Here is a 9,058-nt window from a genome sequence, read left to right on the forward strand (position 1 = left end):
CACTGGAAATGCAGTTTTCCGCTTGGCCTTGGAGGCCTCATTCTCACCATTCATCACTATAAAAGGCTCACATGTGAGCCTTTCAAATGAAAAAGTAGTCAGAAGTCCTCTGGAAAGTGCCGGCTTCAACACATGGTAGGATTGCCTTCTTCCAGACGAGGTTAATCCCGTGTCCCTGCCCTGATTCTTTGTTGAATAAGAACAGGTGTGAGCAGTGTATCTCCGTTACTACTCCCTAGTGGCTCTGCACTGAAATCCTTGCTGGTTGGGAAGTGGAGCTGCTGCAGGTTCTATTCTTGCTTTGGCAGGTTGGAAGGGAGGGTGAACGTCAGTACTAGTCAAGCTTTTTGCTGGCGCGATCAGATACTTTAAATATATAAAGCTATCTGAAGCGAGACGCCTGTGAGGCAGTCGGTCAGACCGTTAGATCGCCGAGGGATCAAAGGGCACCTAGCCATCGTGGAAAGACTGAATGAATTCTTTCATTCATTCCTTCCTCAAGAGGATGTTGGGGAGAAACCCGTGTGCGAAGCTGTATTCCTTGGCGATGATGCAGAAGAAAGGAAACCGATCGCTGTTAAACTGGAAGTTGTAATAAGGCAGACTGACCAACTGAAGAGTAGTAAATGGCCCAGACAAGATAGCATACACCCCGGGTGACTGGAGGTTTGGGCATTCGAATGTCAGATGGCATCGAATATGGACAAGGGCGAAGCTATGCACATGGCGGAAAATGGGTTCCATGTTAGGAATTACTAGCCAGGAAAAAGATCTGGGCATCATTTGAAAACGTAATGGCAAATGGAAAAGACTGTTCCGGTGGTAGCAGGTTTTTCAACATGTCACTTATTTTGTTTGTAATAGAAGAAAAGGTGCATTAAAAAGCCAGCTGGAGAACGTGGACATTAATCTCACTGCCTCTTGCATTTAAATCAAGGGTTCTGCCATGTGAGCTAATTCCCCTATCGTGAATGCAGCTAGCAAAATCATTACAGAGGTTCTGCTCTAGACTATCCGCTTGCTCAATCATCCGAAATATGGCTGTCACTGCTCAACACCCATTTCTATGGACACACTCAAGGTGACAGCAGAATATGGTCCATTTTGTCTGCCCTTCCCTATCTACCTACTGAGCTGTCACAGTTCTTACTTCATCTTTCATCTGTCCTCGCCCTCTTGCAGCAAGGTCCATTTCTATCTGTCCCTATGAACGCTTGTATTCTGTCACTCTTTTGGCTCCTCTCACCTCTGCCAAACGTATTCTGGTTTTCTACCAGCCTCTCAGAGAGAAAACCATGGTTTTCCCCAAAGCTTCTCTTCCTTCTTCTGCATAGGGTGGTCCCTTGTCCAGGAGCTTTGCTTTCTCAGAAAAAATACAGACTGCCGCTAATAGCAATGCACTGTTGTGTGAAAAAAGCAACATGGAGAATGCAGGCATCGATCCCGCTGCCTCTCGCATGCAAAGCGAGCGCTCTACCACTTGAGCTAATCCCCCTGTGGTGGTGGAAAGAGGTGTAAAATTCCAGCACATGCTTGCTTGGGGGTGGTCAGCCTGCTGCTTTAGTCAAGGGTGAAATAGTCACTTCTCCAGATCCAGCTCACTGGAAATGCAGTTCCGCTTGGCCTCGGAGGCCTCATTCTCACCATTCATCACTAGAAAAGGCTCACATGTGAGCCTTTCAAATGAAAAAGTAGTCAGAAGTCCTCTGGAAAGTGCCGGCTTCAACACATGGTAGGATTGCCTTCTTCCAGACGAGGTTAATCCGTGTCCCTGCCCTGATTCTTTGTTGAATATAGAACAGGTGTGAGCAGTGTATCTCTGTTACTCCCTAGTGGCTCTGCACTGAAAGCCTTGCTGGTTGGGAAGTGGAGCTGCTGCAGGTTCTATTCCTGCTTTGGCAGGTTGGAAGGGAGGGTGAACGTCAGTACTAGTCAAGCTTTTTGCTGGCGCGATCAGATACTTTAAATATATAAAGCTATCTGAAGCGAGACGCCTGTGAGGCAGTCGGTCAGACCGTTAGATCGCCGAGGGATCAAAGGGCACCTAGCCATCGTGGAAAGACTGAATGAATTCTTTCATTCACTCCTTCCTCAAGAGGATGTTGGGGAGAAACCCGTGTGCGAAGCTGTATTCCTTGGCGATGATGCAGAAGAAAGGAAACCGATCGCGGTGAAACTGGAAGTTGTAATAAGGCAGACTGACCAACTGAAGAGTAGTAAATGGCCCAGACAAGATAGGATACACCCCGGGTGACTGGAGGATTGGGCATTCGAATGTCAGATGGCATCGAATATGGACAAAGGGCGAAGCTATGCACATGGCGGAAAATGGGTTCCATGTTAGGAATTACTAGCCAGGAAAAAGATCTGGGCATCATTTGAAAACGTAATGGCAAATGGAAAAGACTGTTCCGGTGGTAGCAGGTTTTTCAACATGTCACTTATTTTGTTTGTAATAGAAGAAAAGGTGCATTAAAAAGCCAGCTGGAGAACGTGGACATTAATCTCACTGCCTCTTGCATTTAAATCAAGGGTTCTGCCATGTGAGCTAATTCCCCTATCGTGAATGCAGCTAGCAAAATCATTACAGAGGTTCTGCTCTAGACTATCCGCTTGCTCAATCATCCGAAATATGGCTGTCACTGCTCAACACCCATTTCTATGGACACACTCAAGGTGACAGCAGAATATGGTCCATTTTGTCTGCCCTTCCCTATCTACCTACTGAGCTGTCACAGTTCTTACTTCATCTTTCATCTGTCCTCGCCCTCTTGCAGCAAGGTCCATTTCTATCTGTCCCTATGAACGCTTGTATTCTGTCACTCTTTTGGCTCCTCTCACCTCTGCCAAACGTATTCTGGTTTTCTACCAGCCTCTCAGAGAGAAAACCATGGTTTTCCCCAAAGCTTCTCTTCCTTCTTCTGCATAGGGTGGTCCCTTGTCCAGGAGCTTTGCTTTCTCAGAAAAAATACAGACTGCCGCTAATGCAATGCACTGTTGTGTGAAAAAGCAACATGGAGAATGCGGGCATCGATCCCGCTGCCTCTCGCATGCAAAGCGAGCGCTCTACCACTTGAGCTAATCCCCCTGTGGTGGTGGAAAGAGGTGTAAAATTCCAGCACATGCTTGCTTGGGCGTGGTCAGCCTGCTGCTTTAGTCAAGGGTGAAATAGTCACTTCTCCAGATCCAGCTCACTGGAAATGCAGTTCCGCTTGGCCTCGGAGGCCTCATTCTCACCATTCATCACTAGAAAAGGCTCACATGTGAGCCTTTCAAATGAAAAAGTAGTCAGAAGTCCTCTGGAAAGTGCCGGCTTCAACACATGGTAGGATTGCCTTCTTCCAGACGAGGTTAATCCGTGTCCCTGCCCTGATTCTTTGTTGAATATAGAACAGGTGTGAGCAGTGTATCTCTGTTACTCCCTAGTGGCTCTGCACTGAAAGCCTTGCTGGTTGGGAAGTGGAGCTGCTGCAGGTTCTATTCCTGCTTTGGCAGGTTGGAAGGGAGGGTGAACGTCAGTACTAGTCAAGCTTTTTGCTGGCGCGATCAGATACTTTAAATATATAAAGCTATCTGAAGCGAGACGCCTGTGAGGCAGTCGGTCAGACCGTTAGAACGCCGAGGGATCAAAGGGCACCTAGCCATCGTGGAAAGACTGAATGAATTCTTTCATTCACTCCTTCCTCAAGAGGATGTTGGGGAGAAACCCGTGTGCGAAGCTGTATTCCTTGGCGATGATGCAGAAGAAAGGAAACCGATCGCGGTGAAACTGGAAGTTGTAATAAGGCAGACTGACCAACTGAAGAGTAGTAAATGGCCCAGACAAGATAGGATACACCCCGGGTGACTGGAGGATTGGGCATTCGAATGTCAGATGGCATCGAATATGGACAAGGGCGAAGCTATGCACATGGCGGAAAATGGGTTCCATGTTAGGAATTACTAGCCAGGAAAAAGATCTGGGCATCATTTGAAAACGTAATGGCAAATGGAAAAGACTGTTCCGGTGGTAGCAGGTTTTTCAACATGTCACTTATTTTGTTTGTAATAGAAGAAAAGGTGCATTAAAAAGCCAGCTGGAGAACGTGGACATTAATCTCACTGCCTCTTGCATTTAAATCAAGGGTTCTGCCATGTGAGCTAATTCCCCTATCGTGAATGCAGCTAGCAAAATCATTACAGAGGTTCTGCTCTAGACTATCCGCTTGCTCAATCATCCGAAATATGGCTGTCACTGCTCAACACCCATTTCTATGGACACACTCAAGGTGACAGCAGAATATGGTCCATTTTGTCTGCCCTTCCCTATCTACCTACTGAGCTGTCACAGTTCTTACTTCATCTTTCATCTGTCCTCGCCCTCTTGCAGCAAGGTCCATTTCTATCTGTCCCTATGAACGCTTGTATTCTGTCACTCTTTTGGCTCCTCTCACCTCTGCCAAACGTATTCTGGTTTTCTACCAGCCTCTCAGAGAGAAAACCATGGTTTTCCCCAAAGCTTCTCTTCCTTCTTCTGCATAGGGTGGTCCCTTGTCCAGGAGCTTTGCTTTCTCAGAAAAAATACAGACTGCCGCTAATAGAATGCACTGTTGTGTGGAAAAGCAACATGGAGAATGCGGGCATCGATCCCGCTGCCTCTCGCATGCAAAGCGAGCGCTCTACCACTTGAGCTAATCCCCCTGTGGTGGTGGAAAGAGGTGTAAAATTCCAGCACATGCTTGCTTGGGCGTGGTCAGCCTGCTGCTTTAGTCAAGGGTGAAATAGTCACTTCTCCAGATCCAGCTCACTGGAAATGCAGTTCCGCTTGGCCTCGGAGGCCTCATTCTCACCATTCATCACTAGAAAAGGCTCACATGTGAGCCTTTCAAATGAAAAAGTAGTCAGAAGTCCTCTGGAAAGTGCCGGCTTCAACACATGGTAGGATTGCCTTCTTCCAGACGAGGTTAATCCGTGTCCCTGCCCTGATTCTTTGTTGAATAAAGAACAGGTGTGAGCAGTGTATCTCTGTTACTCCCTAGTGGCTCTGCACTGAAAGCCTTGCTGGTTGGGAAGTGGAGCTGCTGCAGGTTCTATTCCTGCTTTGGCAGGTTGGAAGGGAGGGTGAACGTCAGTACTAGTCAAGCTTTTTGCTGGCGCGATCAGATACTTTAAATATATAAAGCTATCTGAAGCAAGACGCCTGTGAGGCAGTCGGTCAGACCGTTAGATCGCCGAGGGATCAAAGGGCACCTAGCCATCGTGGAAAGACTGAATGAATTCTTTCATTCACTCCTTCCTCAAGAGGATGTTGGGGAGAAACCCGTGTGCGAAGCTGTATTCCTTGGCGATGATGCAGAAGAAAGGAAACCGATCGCTGTGAAACTGGAAGTTGTAATAAGGCAGACTGACCAACTGAAGAGTAGTAAATGGCCCAGACAAGATAGGATACACCCCGGGTGACTGGAGGATTGGGCATTCGAATGTCAGATGGCATCGAATATGGACAAGGCGAAGCTATGCACATGGCGGAAAATGGGTTCCATGTTAGGAATTACTAGCCAGGAAAAAGATCTGGGCATCATTTGAAAACGTAATGGCAAATGGAAAAGACTGTTCCGGTGGTAGCAGGTTTTTCAACATGTCACTTATTTTGTTTGTAATAGAAGAAAAGGTGCATTAAAAAGCCAGCTGGAGAACGTGGACATTAATCTCACTGCCTCTTGCATTTAAATCAAGGGTTCTGCCATGTGAGCTAATTCCCCTATCGTGAATGCAGCTAGCAAAATCATTACAGAGGTTCTGCTCTAGACTATCCGCTTGCTCAATCATCCGAAATATGGCTGTCACTGCTCAACACCCATTTCTATGGACACACTCAAGGTGACAGCAGAATATGGTCCATTTTGTCTGCCCTTCCCTATCTACCTACTGAGCTGTCACAGTTCTTACTTCATCTTTCATCTGTCCTCGCCCTCTTGCAGCAAGGTCCATTTCTATCTGTCCCTATGAACGCTTGTATTCTGTCACTCTTTTGGCTCCTCTCACCTCTGCCAAACGTATTCTGGTTTTCTACCAGCCTCTCAGAGAGAAAACCATGGTTTTCCCCAAAGCTTCTCTTCCTTCTTCTGCATAGGGTGGTCCCTTGTCCAGGAGCTTTGCTTTCTCAGAAAAAATACAGACTGCCGCTAATAGAATGCACTGTTGTGTGAAAAAGCAACATGGAGAATGCAGGCATCGATCCCGCTGCCTCTCGCATGCAAAGCGAGCGCTCTACCACTTGAGCTAATCCCCCTGTGGTGGTGGAAAGAGGTGTAAAATTCCAGCACATGCTTGCTTGGGGGTGGTCAGCCTGCTGCTTTAGTCAAGAGTGAAATAGTCACTTCTCCAGATCCAGCTCACTGGAAATGCAGTTCCGCTTGGCCTTGGAGGCCTCATTCTCACCATTCATCACTAGAAAAGGCTCACATGTGAGCCTTTCAAATGAAAAAGTAGTCAGAAGTCCTCTGGAAAGTGCCGGCTTCAACACATGGTAGGATTGCCTTCTTCCAGACGAGGTTAATCCGTGTCCCTGCCCTGATTCTTTGTTGAATAAAGAACAGGTGTGAGCAGTGTATCTCTGTTACTCCCTAGTGGCTCTGCACTGAAAGCCTTGCTGGTTGAGAAGTGGAGCTGCTGCAGGTTCTACTCCTGCTTTGGCAGGTTGGAAGGGAGGGTGAACGTCAGTACTAGTCAAGCTTTTTGCTGGCGCGATCAGATACTTTAAATATATAAAGCTATCTGAAGCGAGACGCCTGTGAGGCAGTCGGTCAGACCGTTAGATCGCCGAGGGATCAAAGGGCACCTAGCCATCGTGGAAAGACTGAATGAATTCTTTCATTCACTCCTTCCTCAAGAGGATGTTGGGGAGAAACCCGTGTGCGAAGCTGTATTCCTTGGCGATGATGCAGAAGAAAGGAAACCGATCGCTGTTAAACTGGAAGTTGTAATAAGGCAGACTGACCAACTGAAGAGTAGTAAATGGCCCAGACAAGATAGCATACACCCCGGGTGACTGGAGGTTTGGGCATTCGAATGTCAGATGGCATCGAATATGGACAAGGGCGAAGCTATGCACATGGCGGAAAATGGGTTCCATGTTAGGAATTACTAGCCAGGAAAAAGATCTGGGCATCAATTGAAAACGTAATGGCAAATGGAAAAGACTGTTCCGGTGGTAGCAGGTTTTTCAACATGTCACTTATTTTGTTTGTAATAGAAGAAAAGGTGCATTAAAAAGCCAGCTGGAGAACGTGGACATTAATCTCACTGCCTCTTGCATTTAAATCAAGGGTTCTGCCATGTGAGCTAATTCCCCTATCGTGAATGCAGCTAGCAAAATCATTACAGAGGTTCTGCTCTAGACTATCCGCTTGCTCAATCATCCGAAATATGGCTGTCACTGCTCAACACCCATTTCTATGGACACACTCAAGGTGACAGCAGAATATGGTCCATTTTGTCTGCCCTTCCCTATCTACCTACTGAGCTGTCACAGTTCTTACTTCATCTTTCATCTGTCCTCGCCCTCTTGCAGCAAGGTCCATTTCTATCTGTCCCTATGAACGCTTGTAGTCTGTCACTCTTTTGGCTCCTCTCACCTCTGCCAAACTTATTCTGGTTTTCTGCCAGCCTCTCAGAGAGAAAACCATGGTTTTCCCTAAAGCTTCTCTTCCTTCTTTTGCATAGGGTGGTCCCTTGTCCAGGAGCTTTGCTTTCTCAGAAAAAATACAGACTGCCGCTAATACAATGCACTGTTGTGTGAAAAAGCAACATGGAGAATGCGGGCATCGATCCTGCTGCCTCTCGCATGCAAAGCGAGTGCTCTACCATTTGAACTAATCCCCCTCTTGTGGTGGAAGGACATGTAAAATGCCAGCACATGCTTGCTTGGGGGTGGTCAGCCTGCTGCTTTCGTCAAGGGTGAAATAGTCACTTCTCCAGATCTAGCTCACTGGAAATGCAGTTCTGCTTGGCCTCGGAGGCCTCATTCTCACCATTCATGTTCTTCGTGTTCCCTCGTCGCCTGTCTTCTGTTCCTGATGTTCCAGATGTTCCGTGTCCAGATTTCCTGATGTCCTAAGTCCTGAGGTGCCATGTTCCGTCCGTATCATCTTCAGCTCTTTATCCAGTTCCCAAGTCCCTCGTCTGACCATTTTTCTTGGCGTGCCATGTCATGGTCCGTGATCAGCCCACGGGAAGGCTGTATAGGGCGCTTCGTGGTACAAGGCCTTCTTTTTATCTGCAGCGCAAGCCTCCGGGAGACTTCTGTTTTTAATGCCTTGCTTCTGAGTATCCTGAGTCTTGAATTTTGTCCCAGTCTACGGAGTTCCCTTGTGTCTACATCCGTCCATGCCTAAGACTCTGACAGAAGCTGCTCCGCTCCAGCGTGGTCCATGACCAGCCACAGGTGGCAGTGTAAGGTGCGCCCTGGTGCAGGCCTCTACTGAATCTTCACCATGTTCCAGTCTCAACTTCCACGTCTTTGCCTGGAGTCTGCTTCACGTTCAGAGTGGTCCGCGACCAGCCATGGGCGGCTGTGTAGGGCGCACTGCAATGCAGTTCTCACCCAGTACTTTCACCTGCCTCTTGAATCCTTGCCTGAAACTTCCAAGCAACTTGGATCCTTGTCCGAGACTTCTGAATCTCCTGAATCCTCGTCTGAGTCCTCCGAGTCTTGAGTTTCCCGAATTCTCGTCTGAGTCTCCTGAGTATCCAAGTCTTCGTCTGAATCCTCTGAGTATCCTGAGTTTCATCCCAGTCTTCATGTTCCTGCCCTTACCCTCCGTCTGGCCTCATGCACTCATCGTTCCCTAGCAACAGGTCCGGAAGGGCTATTGAGTGGCCGGAGGGCTACTCTTGAGATCAGCATTGCACTGCTGGATCTCATTGGTGCGATTAGGTCCAGTGGAGGTCTGAGCCTGCCTAGTTCCTGTTCCAGAATCCTCGCCTTGTCTTCGCTCCAGCCCTGCTCCTGCTCCACCCGTGCTCATACCAGCTCACCTCCAGTGGTGTGTCTTGGGGCTCCTCCCTGAGTCGTGCC

The 9,058-nt window shown here is 47.9% G+C and overlaps 2 non-coding genes across 2 annotated transcripts; both read right to left on the reverse strand.

Annotated features, from left to right (window-relative positions):
- Window positions 1-3,015: 3,015 nt before the first annotated feature.
- Window positions 3,016-3,088, reverse strand: TRNAA-UGC. The gene has a single exon. It is a non-coding gene; the product is annotated as a tRNA-Ala (tRNA).
- Window positions 3,089-4,607: 1,519 nt separating this feature from the next.
- TRNAA-UGC lies at window positions 4,608-4,680 on the reverse strand. Its single transcript has one exon. It is a non-coding gene; the product is annotated as a tRNA-Ala (tRNA).
- Between the last annotated feature and the right edge of the window lie 4,378 nt (window positions 4,681-9,058).

This window comes from Rhinatrema bivittatum, chromosome 2, assembly GCF_901001135.1.
Source record: "Rhinatrema bivittatum chromosome 2, aRhiBiv1.1, whole genome shotgun sequence".
Lineage (NCBI taxonomy): Eukaryota > Metazoa > Chordata > Amphibia > Gymnophiona > Rhinatrematidae > Rhinatrema > Rhinatrema bivittatum.